Source organism: Adiantum capillus-veneris, chromosome 13 (assembly GCF_014529385.1).
Source record: "Adiantum capillus-veneris isolate H3 chromosome 13, ASM1452938v2, whole genome shotgun sequence".
Classification (NCBI taxonomy): Eukaryota; Viridiplantae; Streptophyta; class Polypodiopsida; order Polypodiales; family Pteridaceae; genus Adiantum; species Adiantum capillus-veneris.
Window position 1 is genome coordinate 114,028,832 of NC_140943.1, and position 14,643 is coordinate 114,043,474.

General features: G+C 43.0%; 1 pseudogene; it reads right to left on the minus strand.

Moving 5' to 3' along the window:
- Nucleotides 1-3,273: 3,273 nt before the first annotated feature.
- LOC147444683 (uncharacterized) lies at nt 3,274-4,063 on the minus strand (annotated as a pseudogene).
- Nucleotides 4,064-14,643: the final 10,580 nt, after the last annotated feature.

The window sequence follows — 14,643 nt, forward strand, 5'->3', positions numbered from 1 at the left end:
CTGTACCACTCCTGGCACCTCTCGCAATCACTAGCGAACCCAAATGCATCACAAAATCTCGCTCTCGTAGAGAAATCTGACATCCACAATCTCTAAGCTGACCAATCGAGATCAAACTCACTGTCAAATCTGGTACATAGCGCACATGTCGTAACAAGTAAGATGCACCACTCGGTAATGACAGTCTCACATCTCCTGCACCTGCTATCGCATGCACCGATCCATCGGTCAAACGTACACTACCAAGCATCCCGCTAGAATAGCTACAAAACCATGCACGATGCGGCGTGACATGAAACATAGCATCTGCGTCTAGCAACCACTGCGAAGGGAGTACACTATCCACATGTATAGCATCTCGTGCATAGCTCGAGGTAAAAGTGACATCCCCGTCACTAGTATACTCCGACACTACATGTGCCTCAACTGTCAAAGCAACTGAGTCCATGGCATCACTACATACATCTCTGAGACTGCCATGTCTCCTACGATGTCGCATACGACGAAAACAGCGCCGTCTAACGTGTCCAGAATGACCACAATACCAACATGTCATCTGTCGGCGTGCTCGTGAATGTACATGTCTCACACGAGTCCGTGATGACTCAGATCTATCATACATATCATGTAATCTGCGCCAAAGTGCTCTCGAAGTAGTCTCATACATAACAAGAGCATATACAGATTCCGCAAGGTGCAAAGAGAGCGTAGATAGTGCCATCTCCTCTAGCTCCTGCCATTGATCGTCAGACATGTTTGAAGGTCTACCTACATCACCACTCAATGGTCGATGCAACCCTCGCTGTGTCAATGCATCAAGCATACACTCTCTCCATGCCGCAAAGTCTGACCCATCAAACACGCGCATCTGTGAGAGGTCACAATCTGATCGATCACCTGTCTCTACCATGAGCACAATGTAGCAAACTAGAAAGCAAAACCACCTCACCAACAACACCTGGAAACTGTCTACCAATATGGCCAGAAACACAATGTAAAACCTGTGAGACACACTCCAAAATAGAGCTCCCGCAATGTCAATACAAGCCTCGCATGCTCTAGTATCACACTGCAATCTGTGAGCTAATCACCAAGCCCACACTGTGCGGTATCGATGCATACACACGCACAAATCTCCCACCTGTAGAGAACACCGCACGCAAATGCTGAGTGCAACCCGCAATCTCTACCTAGATCGCATAAATGATACGCATAAAACTCCTGGGAAAATTTCGCCAGAGTTTCGTCAGTAAAACGGTCACAAAACCAGTAACCAAACTGATTGCACGCTCAAAACCGTGAGCAACCAAAGCGCATCAAACCACACTCCAAATGCATGCACCAATCTCCACATTTTGCATACATCATTGCAAACACCTGCAAATCTAGTACACAAATATCTGCTCTACCTGTGACTGCCAAAAAACATGCTTGAGGCATACATTGCCGAGCTCAAAATGCAATCACATTAGTCTCCCTAAGCATCAAACCACATAAGGCATACATCGTATCCTCCCACCTGTGAGGAAACTTGCAGCAAATATCACTCTCACATCTGAGAGCAAACCATGTGTGGAATCCTCGACACACAATAAACAATTGCTGCTGCTGTAGAAAATTCAGCGTTCAGAATTTTACAATTCTGATATGACGAGCGCGTCCGGAGCGTGCCAAAACCCCAACGTAGACTCCTGGATCATATGTATCCGAGTCCGGGTGTGAAAGCTATGCCAAAAACAGTGTTTTTGGGACCCGAAAGTGCACAAATAAATATGCTGCTGTACCTGCTATAATTCAAAGCATAATTTCAGCAAATAGACACCACCATCGCATCCAGAGCGTGCCAAAACCCTAACCTAGACTCCTGGATCATGTAGATCTGACTCTGTATGACGGAGCTACGCAAAAAACTGCGTTTTCGAGCCCGAAAATGGCAAAAACGAGCTACACACAGTCTTCAACCTGCTCCTCCTCCACTCTGCGTGATGCAATGTCCTCTCAATGCAAGCTCCAACACAAGAGCTCTGCCACAACAGCATCCAAGCACTCGAATGTCAAGCTCTCCTCTGCCGAGCACTTCTCTAACGAGCTCCACTGAGCTCAAAAGCTCCTCTCACCAAGGAAGCCGCAACCGCCTCCTCGACCAAGCTTGACCACACCAAGCTCCTAAGCTCCAAAGACAATGCTTCTCAAGCTAAAATCGCTCTCCGTGAAACTCCGCGATCTAACTCCACCGTCGAGAGCGAGCGAGCTATCGCTTCGAAGCTCTCAAAGCCGCCGTGCTCTCCGCGGTCACCATAGCTCTGATACCAATTGAAGGGGATCGGGGAGCACCACAGACGGAGAGTGAGAGAGAGAGAAGGAGAGACACACACTTTGCATGTATAAGGTATACAAGTCAGTGGGCGGCCGGGCAAGGCACAGACACCTATACCCCAACACAAAGCGTTTATCATATCCCTCTCAACGAATGAAATAATCAGCAACGAGAGGGCTAACGTCATCTTCTACATCAAAGAGGAGGTGTTGACGACTATATGTTGTTGGGTAGGAGTAGAAATCCAACCCTCTAGCCAGGGCTTGACCAAGTCCGTGAGGTACAAGGGGTAGTAGGGATCAAGGTAAGAAGACTCACATGACGGAATGGCCAGACAATTCTCATAGTCATTTCTAAGAAACTTATATCTATAGTCATCTACAAGTATGGTAGTGTTGTCATTATATGACGGGTGTTTTGCCCACACTGATCTCAACAACTTTAGGAAAACAAGCTTCTCACCAACATCCCTTGGCATACTCGGGACATCAAGGATGTTGGGTAGCCACATCTCACAATCTTCTTGGCTGAATACATATGTAAGAGTACACAAAAGTTAAGGAGAATTAATGACAGTACCATTGGTAATCAGCATGAGGCAAGAAGAGAGTTAGATGTATACCTTTGACCACTCGTTTACTATGATAGTATGGTAGGCATGTTCCCAGAAAGCGCATTAGCTTTTCTCTTCTATAATAGGACCATATTATAATATATGCTTGCCTGGACAAATTTACAAGCACATCCTCTGCATCCGGCTTGACCGCACACCATAACTCTCGACCCAGACGATATACAAATGGTCTCACCTCCTCTGGAAGGTGCTACAACAACTTACTTACACATTCAATTCAAAGATCAAAGGGTCAAAGTCTACCACAAGAGAGCACAATATAAGAAGGAAAATGTAACCTGTACTTAAACATATGGTAATAGATGGAGACCAAAATATAATCTCAGTGCATCTTTCTTCTTGCTATAGACAACAAGTCCGACAAGGTGAAATCACTTGGAGATGTCTACATCGCAGCGACCACCTTCTTTGGATCAGTAGCATCCACGTCCACATCAATCGGATCAGTCACCTTATCCTGAACTTTTAACTTGTTTACATCTTTCACAGTAGTCCCACCTTTAGCACCATCCTCACTATTGTCTGCTTTATTAACACCATTAGCTGCTCCTTGCCATTCTCTTCAATAGCACCCTGCCCTACCACGGCCTTAGTTGTAGTTAGCAGCACCTCCTCAATTGCAAAGGGTTTATCAAACTTGGTTTTCTTGTCTTGTGTGGCTTGTCAACATCTGTTGCACAGAGGTCTCAACAATATTCATTCCAACACTATCTTGGCATTCAGCAACCTCCCTCTTCTCCATAGCAGTATCCACCCCTTGGCTATCACCCATTGTGTACACATCTTGCCCCTCCACATTCTCCTTCCTCCAACCAGATTCCAAGTCCACGAGGATGTCTTAAACCCATTCCATACTGACAAGGTCCTCCACATCCTTAACAAAAACCTTTGCTCGTCCAGGCCCACCATTCTTCACACCCATCGTGTCTATTACATGCACATCTTGGCTTGCAAGTGTTACATCTTCCTCTTCTACACGATCACAAATGACTCACTCAATCAACATTGTAATCCAAAAGTAGAAAGCCTCAACGTATTGAAAACAATGCCGACTTACCCTTTACAACATAATGCCCACTGATATACGCTTTTGCCACTGCAGGAATTACCATGCCACACCCCTATTTCACACATGTACCACTAGTTTGCAAAAGTGCATTGAAACAAAGAGGGTGGCATTGATTGTGAGGGCCATACCCAGACTTGACGCTACTCACCTCCCTCAGTCTTCCAGACTTCTCTAGGGAATGACGTAGATCTATCTGCAGGTATCCCTCCCACTTGGGACCTACACCCAGACAGGACTTCGGCCTATCTCGAATGCCAACCCAAGGGGGTAAATCCCATCAATTTGACGACTCTATTCGCTTATCATAATTTAATCCGTCCTTGGCATCTTTCAGTCACCCACACCCGAAAGCGTGGTCCTTAGTCTTGATTCTCTTTATCTTTAACTTGAGGATCTGCTCTTGCTTTCTTGTTCTCCCTTGGTTCATGGCGATAACCCCTTTTTCATGACAAGCAGGCACGACAGTTATCGCTTTCCCTAAGAAGAGGGATCTTGTAATCCTACCTAGTCTCGCTCGTTCTCGATTACCCGTTTTTATCCCGCATAGTCCTACATAAAATTTTTATTCAACATCCGGACATTTGAGCCTCTGGATCCGCCCACCCACCAAACCATTTCATGAAAATCCCTTCCCGAGGCAGTACTTAACTACTACAAAATCAGGAAGACAGTCTATCAGACATCGTCAGACAACAAGCAACATGCAATCTGTTGCATACCCTCGTTCAGGGAAATTCATATGGTTGTTCCTACCAGATCTTAATTTAGAAACTTTTAATTCATTTCTTTTCCTTTATTTGCTATATTTAGCTTGTAACTAGTTCCCTAACTAACACATGTAGTTTCAACCAATTCATCTCTCCTTACTTAGGACCGAGATAATCGGTTACAACCATCAGAATGGCGATATCTTCACAATATTCACCAGAAGTAAGTGTTTGGAAAAGGCTCTTCTAATTTGATCATTCCTTCTTAAGCATTTTATTCGAGAGGTATAGCACCATATGGTGACAGATGCACATAATAGCCCCTATATTCCTAGCCTTTACAGTTCCCTTTTACGCAACCAAATCAACAAATTTCCTTAATTAAATTCACATCCTCCTCCCTGAGTATGACCTTCTCATCCAACTTTTGGCATCAAGCCATACCCGGATTATGGCCGTTTTCCAATAAGAAACTACAGGTGCTTCACCCGGTTGGGCAAAAATAAAACAAACCCATGCATCCCTTATCCCTCGGGTATGAATGACTTAGGTATAACAAACTTGTCAGTTACGTTGCCCTATCCAAAAAGGGCCAATCTTCGTCCAGTTCCCTAGGAGAATCCTCTCAATGGGCTGGCCTTTCAATCAAATTGACCCCAAAAAGATCCATCTTGGTTTCCAGTCATTTCCAGACAATCTTCAAAACTCCTAGTTAAATCTATGTTTTGCAATGGGCTATCCCTATCACCTCTCGAGATTCCTTTTTAACTCCTAGTTGGTAATTTTCAGGTTCATTCATTTATCAACCTTAATTCCTACTTTCATTAATTATCTACCATCCAAGTTTATTTAGAAAATACAAGTGAGTTTTTGCCATAGGAATTTGATGGTTAATGTCTCTTCGAAAATGCCAACTTTTTAAGTTCAATCCCCGTTTTGTACGATTCCCAAGTTTTGCAATCCTTTGCCATCCATGGGGCATCTCCATGGAAGCTTACAGAGTTTTCGGTTCAAACAACACGGAGATCAATTCCGTGAAGTTATCCCCTATCTCCTCCATCCCGTATTTGCAAACAAACTTGAAATCGACAACTTTAGAAATACTCTTTAATACCCAAAATTGAACTACTTCTATCGAGCTTACACAACTACTCTTTTCTTATGGTGCCTAGCTTTCCATTTAGGAAGCTAGAAGGTCGTCCTATAATTTATGAGTCTTCGAGGATTCCATTAAAGCTTGGAAGAGAGGATTATAACCATACATTCTTCCTACCGTAAAGAGACATGCAAACCCTAAGCTTGATTACCATAATGAGACTAAACCTTTCTCTCTTTAATGAGACAAGGTTTCCATGGAAGCTTAACCCCAATCACACAAGGTCACCATGGAAGCTAAACCCTAAATTGCAAGCTTGTCTTTCAAAGCTTTTCCTAAGTGCAAAGTTACCATCAAAGCTTAGCTTAAGGATGCAAATCTACCTTTGAAGCTTAACTTAATGATGCATAGATACTCTTAGCACTTAACCCTAATTGCGAGGTTACCATTAAAGCTTAAACCTAAAATAGTACCAGTAGTGTCAGTATAGCAGTATACCGTACTAGTAAAGGTCTAGTACCAATACTACTCGTACCAATATACTCCTGTGTCTATACCAGTCAGTACCCAATACCACCATATGAGAGAATACCAATACAATACCAATAGAGTACAGTACATCGGGGAATCTGAGACCAAAAGGAGGGTAAATTTGGGTTGCAAACGCCCACAAAACTAGGTGAGTGGCCTTCACGGGCACTCACCAACACTTCTAGAGTGTTGAGGTCACATGCACCTACGCTCTGGTCGTGTGCTAGAGGCCGATCACATAGAGAGTGTCTTCGTTTATGTGGGCAGTCATTATTCCTCCACATTAGGCTCTAGGCCCTCAGTGAGAACCCAAGGCAGTACCACTCAGGACCCACATATTGCGTCTAGTGATTCTTCCTCTAACTACGACGTCATGAGGGTTACCCAATGCCTAATCCCAATAGCTCAAGCCAAGACATGCATGCCATGGGCCCACCGTCCGGGCCGAGCGTGCTTAGCCCCTTGAAGAAAACCTCTAGTAGAGCCACTAACTTTGAACATGGAGCTAACAATGTAAATGAGGGGGGTGGGGAAGTAAATTCTTCATTCATGACCAACATAGACCCCATGCTCCTAGAGAATGTGCACGTGAATACTCTATTCACTACACCCCTTGAGTCTTCAGAGCTATTCCCCTTTGAGGTTATATTACCTATTTTGGTAGAAGCCTTGCGGAAGTGCAAGAGGTTGAGCGGTATATCATTGCGGCTAGGGAAAAGGAAACTGAGAGCTTACGAAGGGTAGAGCAAAGGACAAATTTTAAAAGCAAAAGCCCCTATGTCAATATCCATGCCAGGTGAGCAATCAAGTGCTCCTGAGTTAGTGACCACTAAGAGTCAACCCATAGAAAGCCACATTCCATCTAGTTCAAAGGACACCCCTAGCACCTCAATCCTAGATGGAGCGTTCCTAAATGAGAACTGGGAGTCCGAACTACAAAAAAAACTCTAACCGACCCATACACAGGTCACACCTATCATGTGGGTTGGTTAGATGTCCTACAATCCACAATGGGTGCTACTAGTGTACAGGATCAACAACAAAGAGTTTGTAAGGTCATCCATAGGGTTATTGAGCTAGAGAGACAGAACAAGGAGATCCACCTGCCTTCAACGGGTCTCATGAGATTCTTGGATACAGGGAAGGCTAAACAACCAACCTTATCGCAAATGTAGACTCCCTCGGTAAGTTCGATGGATCCTCCATGTGTTGTTTCGCCAAAGGTCTCAGTACAATCTGAGCCCACAAGTGATAGTTTTACCTTTCCAAGTCTAGCTCATCTTTCTCTTGATGACACCACGGCTACCATGCCTACCCCAATGATGGGCATGCCAAGAAACACGCCATGGACCTCTTTTGTTAGTAAAGCACCGCTACATGGTAGCTCAATGCCTGCGATGACAGTACCTACAAGTGTGTACCAATCATATACACCTATGGGTCCTAGTACTCATGTAGCTCCTATCCCTCCCATTGTTTCAACAACCTATGCTCCACAACACAACATCCAAGGTCTTATTTCAATGGGACCATACCGGCTAGCATTAGCATACCAACTACCACGTCTGCTATGCCCAGGGCCACACATATGAACTTTGGGCCACCACATGGCACAACACTACCAAACTTGGAACCCAACGGCTTCCTATGCGCCAATCCCAATGCCAATACCTACTCCACATTTAGTCTCTGGAGCGCCTTCACCCATGGTGCCTGCTCACTTAGGTGATTTGGCAATGTTTGCTCAAGCTATTAGTCGATCGATTGCTGAGAATATGCGTAACACACCTGATAGGGAGCCTAGAAGTAAGGAGTACAAATAGCCGAGCTCACACAAAAATTTAATGGAGACGGGTATGTGAGAAAGCATATTAAAGTGTTTTGAATAAATATGTGATTCTCTAGGAGAAAATAATAAATTGCATAAGAGTAATGCTTTAAGCCTGACCTTAAGTGGAAAGGCTGGGGATTGGTATAGAACCCTAAGGGTGGAAGAAAAAAAAATTTATCCTACTCTTAGGAGACTATTCCTAAAAGAATACATACAAGAGGGAGTGCTTTGGGGTGTAGCATCTTAGCTCCAGAAAGACCCAATGAGAGAAAGGAGAGTCCGTGAGAGACTTTACCAGTCGTTTGAAGCATTTGAATTCTTGTTGTAATCCAAATGAGTGCTTCAATAATAACCAATTGCTTGATAGATTCATTAGGGAATTACGACATGAGGATATCTACAATGGCCTAGTCAGTAGAGGTATCACAACTGTGGGAAGTAGTCACCACCAATGCGATCCAATTGGAGGATAATTTAATGATTCAAGGAGAAAGAGTGTCTGTTGACCCTAAATCTACAAGCTCGCAAGCATCGGGGCATCAACCAATGATCCTAAAGCCTATTGCTAAGGAGCCAAAGATATCTGAGATGACTTTAGCAGATCTCACCAAGGCCATTCAAGAGAGACAAACTCTATCCCTGTGAGGAGGATGATATAGTACACGTGCAAATACAATGGCACTCAAATTCTCACTCACACTCACACTCATCAAATACAACCAAGAAGGAGACAAACTCTATCCCTACGAGAAGAGGATGATAGAGTGTATGTGCAAAAGAGATAATAGGTGGTGCACCTGCAAATTGCAAAAGCGGTGGTGGGGGGAAGGGAGAGGAAGTGAGAGAGATCTTCAATAACCACACCAAAAATCACATCACAAACAATGAATCATAGACCATCAACATGTAGGTATATTTACAAAAGAGAGGACTCCGACATTTCCTATCTGTTGATGATTGCACATACAAGATGAATCTTCATGGCCAATAGATTTGGATGAGTTTGATGTATGTTACACTACACCGTGTAGAACATATAAACTAGTGTTGCTCCACACAAATTTGCCAATGGTGCTAGTGAGCCTTGCGGCGTATGGTGCATCTAATGTTCTTAGTGCAAGTTTATGTAGTGGCATGATAGGGGGTGTGGGGATGTGAGGCGTGATTAGTGCCAAGAATTAGCATTGCGATGATGAGAGAGAGAGAGAGGGAGAGAGAGAGAGAGAGAGAGAGAGAGAGAGAGAGAGAGAGAGAGAGAGAGAGAGAGAGAGAGAGAGAGAGAGAGAGAGAGACCTATCGAACATGTGGTGCATAGTGGGTGCCTATAGTTGAAGATAGTGGATGTGATGGTGACTGGAGTGTGCCTCTCGATGGTCTTGAAAGAGACCTCCTCCTCTTTATATAGGTAGAGAGGAGGATTATTGACACTTTCTTATTACCAGACACAAAGAAACCATGGCACATGGCTCAAACCTCACAAGGAAGACTACCATTTTGGGTTTTCCAAAAGGTGGTGATGATGGCTAGATACCCTTTAGCTAGTAGGTGGCCTCCGCAGTTAGAGAGAGATACATACAATGATTTTGGGTTTCAAAATTATAAAAGAGAAATAAAGGTGGGATAGGCAATGTAAAAAAGAGGTATTTACAAGTTCACGAGCCACCTGCAAGAACGCTCGATGCTGATGTGGAACAATCGTGGCCCACCCAATTGGTGTTTTTTGCAAGTCGATGCTTGTCTTGGCATGCCTTTGGCTCCCTCGCATCATCCAAGATGTCTTATCATGCTCTTGGTTGTTGCCTTGATAATCAAAACTTGTTTTTTATGTTTAATAGAGTGTGAAGTGATAACATTGTTCTTTCATATGTGTGTGTGTGTGTGTGTGTGTGTGTGTGTGTACATAGGTTATGTGTAATAAGGGAAGTGTGCCTATGTGTGATGCTCAATAATTGAGAGAGAGAGAGAGAGAGAGAGAGAGAGAGAGAGAGAGAGAGAGAGAGAGAGAGAGAGTTGAAAACATGATGGGAGAGATGAAGTACGTGAGTGAGATCATGTACGTGTGTGTGTGTGTGTGGCGACAAAAATGGAAAAGAGAGAAGAAGAAGACAATGGTATAATTAGGGTTATGAGTCCTTATTGCTTTATGTAGAAAGAATATTTAGTGTTAGTTCTCGGCTCGTGTCCGTCCGCCCAATACTTAAGCATGGCACATTGGGCTTTACCACTCCTGCAACCTCCCACTTAAAGGATGATGCGCCTTTAAGCTGGGGTGACAATGCATTTATACATACAATATAGGTAGACTATGATCATGATCGTCTACCCAATGCCCATGAGTGATCGACAATATGCAAACTCTAAAGGTAAGCCCTTTGTTAGAAGATCAACAAGATTCTCACTGATGTGAACCTTGGAAAGCTGCAATTGCTTATCCTCGAGCACCTTGTGAATGAAGTGATACTTGCATCCACATGCTTTGTCTTTGCATGAAGCACTAGGTTCTTTGCCAATTGTATAGCACTTTGGCTATCACAATGTAACACAGGCATCTCAACAATGATTGGAAATCTCCCACTAGACGACCAAGCCATATAGCTTCCTTTTGCAACCTTCTAAAGCTGCAATGTATTCAGCCTCTATAGTAGACAAGGTAATGCAATCTTAAAAACGACAACTTGGGAGCCAACTTGTTTTGAACTCCTTTGGAACATGGCAATATGCTTCATAGCCAAAGACTCTAAGACTCTTATAAGAAGGTGGCCTACCAAACTAAAGCTCTTTAGGTACCTTCTCATCTAAAGTCTTGTTAAGAGATCTATTAATAAGATGGATAGTTATAGCTAACACCTTTTTCCAAAATCCATTAGGGAACTTTGCATTCAACCCAAGTACAAGACATGACTTGTTGCTGAAGGATTTAAGTAGCAGCTGGGTATTAAGTTTGATGAGGTTTCTTTCTCTAGCTGTCAAGATGACTACTTTGCAGTGGACATGGAACTTGACTAGATGGATGTCAAGACAACATTCTTGCATAGTGATCTTCAAGTAGAAGTTTATATGCAGCAGCGAGAAGGTTTTTCTATGGTGTATTAGTTAGAAAAGACCCTTTATGGTCTAAAATAGTCATCAAGGGAGTGATATTATAAATTCCTACTCATTTATGCTCTCTCAACACTACAAACAGAGTGATATGGACCATTATCTCTACACTAAGCAAGCTCAAGATGGTAGTTTGCTGATTTTGGTCCTTTATGTGGATGATATGTTAATTTTTGGGAAAAGAAGTGATGAGATTTCAGCCTTGAAGTCAAAGATACATGCGTACTTTGAAATAAAAGACATGGGTGAAGCAAAACATATCCTTGGCATGTGCATTAGGTGAGACAAATGCAAGAAGGTGGTCTTTTTGTCTCAATCCAAGTAATTGATAAAGTGCTCAATCATTTCAATATGGAGGGGAAATACATTGAGTACTCCACTGCCTCCCTATGTGAAACTTTCTCAAAGGGATTGCCCTAAGTCTAAAGAGGGAAAGATTGAAATGGCCAAAGTGCCTTATTCATTCACATTTGGGAGTTTGATGTATGCTATGATTGCTACAAGTCCTAACATTGCTTTTGTAGTGGGAGTAGTTAGCAGATATATGTCAAACCCAAGCAAGAAACATTTAGGTAGTGAAAGGGGTTATGAGATATTTTGTAATGGAATTTGCCTATTCAATTTGAGAGTAGCGGAATTTAATGAGAGTACTTTCAAGAAATGATTTTGTGAGCAGAGCGGGTAGACATAATTGAAGATAGCAACATAATTATAGCAATTAGTTAACTTGGCATAGACAATACTTTTGCAAGAGAGAGAATTTAGAGAACATGACAACAGTTGAGGACCGGATTTATGTGGAGCCGGTCCCCCCTCCAATGGGCATTTGTATTATGATTTCTCCCATAAAGAGAGACTTGTTACAATACATTCTTTGTGTTCCTTGTGACCTAGGTGAAGCAATGAAGATGGAAAGCTTCATGCATCACCATCATAGCATAACCTAAACTTGAAGAAAGCTTTAACTATACCAAGCCTCAGTCCCAAGACCTCAAACACCTTCGAAGGTGGAGAGAGCTAGCAGGGAATGAGGGTAGGGAAGAGGAAGAAGAAACATTTCGTAGGAGAAAGAATTAGTTCCTCACTTATCATACTCTTGTTGCTAGCATACATAATAGCATAGTAATGAAGAAGAAGGAGATGGCAAGCTTAAGCATTGAAGCATGGCTCTTGGTTGGATTTGCACTCCATAGCCAAGAGTGTTGGTGTAGGCTCTCAACCTTTACTTTCTTGGAGAGGGAGCTCTTCCACTTTGCATAGCACACAATGAGAGTGCTTGTGAGTGTGTGTGGGTGAGTATACCCCCTAAGCACCCCCCTAGCTTACTTGGGTCGACCCCCCCTTGTAGCTCATGCTTGAAGCTCATTGGACCCCTCCAGGCCTAGCCAATCACAAGTAGAAGCCATTACAAGCAACAGGGATAGCCTTGGGACAAGTGTCCCCCTTTCCCCTTTGAGAGAGAGGACTTGATAAATGCAAAAACAATTAGATAATTCAAGTAATTTATCATTGGACCCCTTTGAAGCCTAGCCAATAGGCTTCAAGCAACACATGAAGGTAACATGGGTAGGGACCTGACATGTGTCCTTGCTGCCTCTTCAAGCTCGGGCTTCCCTTGTGAGTGTGAGTGTGTGTTCTCTCTCTAATCCCTAGGAAAAGGGCTCGCCCCCCCTCTTGTAGGGATGCTTTTGACTTTAGGAGCTCAAGCACCTTAGTCATCAAGCATGACAAAGCACTTGGACTAGGGGGTATTCCCACAAGCATCTCAGGCAAGCATGTCAAGGAACCTCAAGAACCTTAATCAAGTGGCAATTCAAGCACCTCAAGCATCTTAATCAAGCACCTCAAGCAGGACAAGCACCTCAAGCACGACAAGCACCTCAAGCTTGGGCCGGGTTCCCACCTCAAGCTCAGCCCTAGCTTACCTAAGGTCAAAGGACTTTTACACACATTATTGGAGGTCTTCAATGAAGCTAACCCTAAGGTCTTATGCTCCATTGGTTAGCCTTGCTCTTGATAGACCATCTCCCATTTGGGCCCCTTTACTATTGGCCCCGTGTTGAGATAGATCTATAAGCACATATCTATATCTTAACACTTGTTCCCGTTTATTCTCCCACATTAAGTGATCAATTTAATATGAGAAAATCATTTGGGTTGGTTAGATATTAGATTTTATGACATTACCTCTCTCTTGAAATCATAGTCGTCCTCGACTATGAGGTAGAAGAGATAAAGGTTTAGTCATTAGTCAATCGTACTTAGCGGGTAGAGGATCCCTTTTTTACCCTACGACATCTTTCCAAGATGGATGACTAATCCATTTGGTGCTTGGGAGACATAGCTGCCGCAAGCATGTCTGCTCTTTAGTCCATTTCATTCTCCCAAAGTAGAGTGACAAATTCTACTTGGTGTTTGAGAGACGCCGTCATCACAAACATGATTCTAAGCATGCATACTAGTTAAATTTGTGCACAATTAAAAAGAGGATTAGTCTTATAAGACAAAAACATGAGTCATTTAAAAGAGAGTTGTACATTTGCTTACTCTAATGTAGCATTGTAAGCATTGACAAGGTTCATACTATCCTTAAGTTGTACTCCTTGCATCCATTTAGCATCTTCAAAAGGATAATTTTTGAACTTAATAAGATACCGTCGAATTATCTTACCATGTCGTAGTACCTTGTCTTCATGCCGAAGGACAGCTTCGGGTTGTAGCACCTCTTCTTAGTCTTCAACTTCGGGAGGGTCTTCAATAATTGGTTCAATTGGTGGCTCTCCTTTGTAGGGCTTAAGTAGGCTTACATGAAAGGCATTGTGTATAAGCCAATGGTTGGGCAACTTGAGTTGATAAGCCATCTCATTGATAGGCTTCAAGATTTGGAAAGGACCATAGTATCTTTTTGCTAGTTTAGCATAATACTTTTGATGGCCCGTAGGATTTTTGCCCGTCGTTTACCTTAATCGAGCCATAGGAAACTTGAGTAAGACCCTATCATTTTCTTTGAACATTAAGGCTCTTTTGTGCTTATCACCAACAGCTTTTTGCCTTTATTGAGAGATGGCTATAGCCTCCCTAATCTTTTGAAAAGATTCTTGCAGGTCACGGCTATATTCATCGGCGGCGAAGATCTTCCCATGTACTTTGAGTAGCAAGGGACTTTTAGGTCTTCCCTCTATGATCTCAAAAGGTGCTTTCCCCGTAGAAGTATGTACAGTATTATTGTAGGCATACTCTACTATAGGTAAATACTTTTCCCATTGTGAGCGTTGATCTACTTCGGTAACATAAGTCTTGAGTAGATTGAGTATCGTAAGATTGGCTATTTCACTTTGGCCATCCGTTTGTGGGTGATA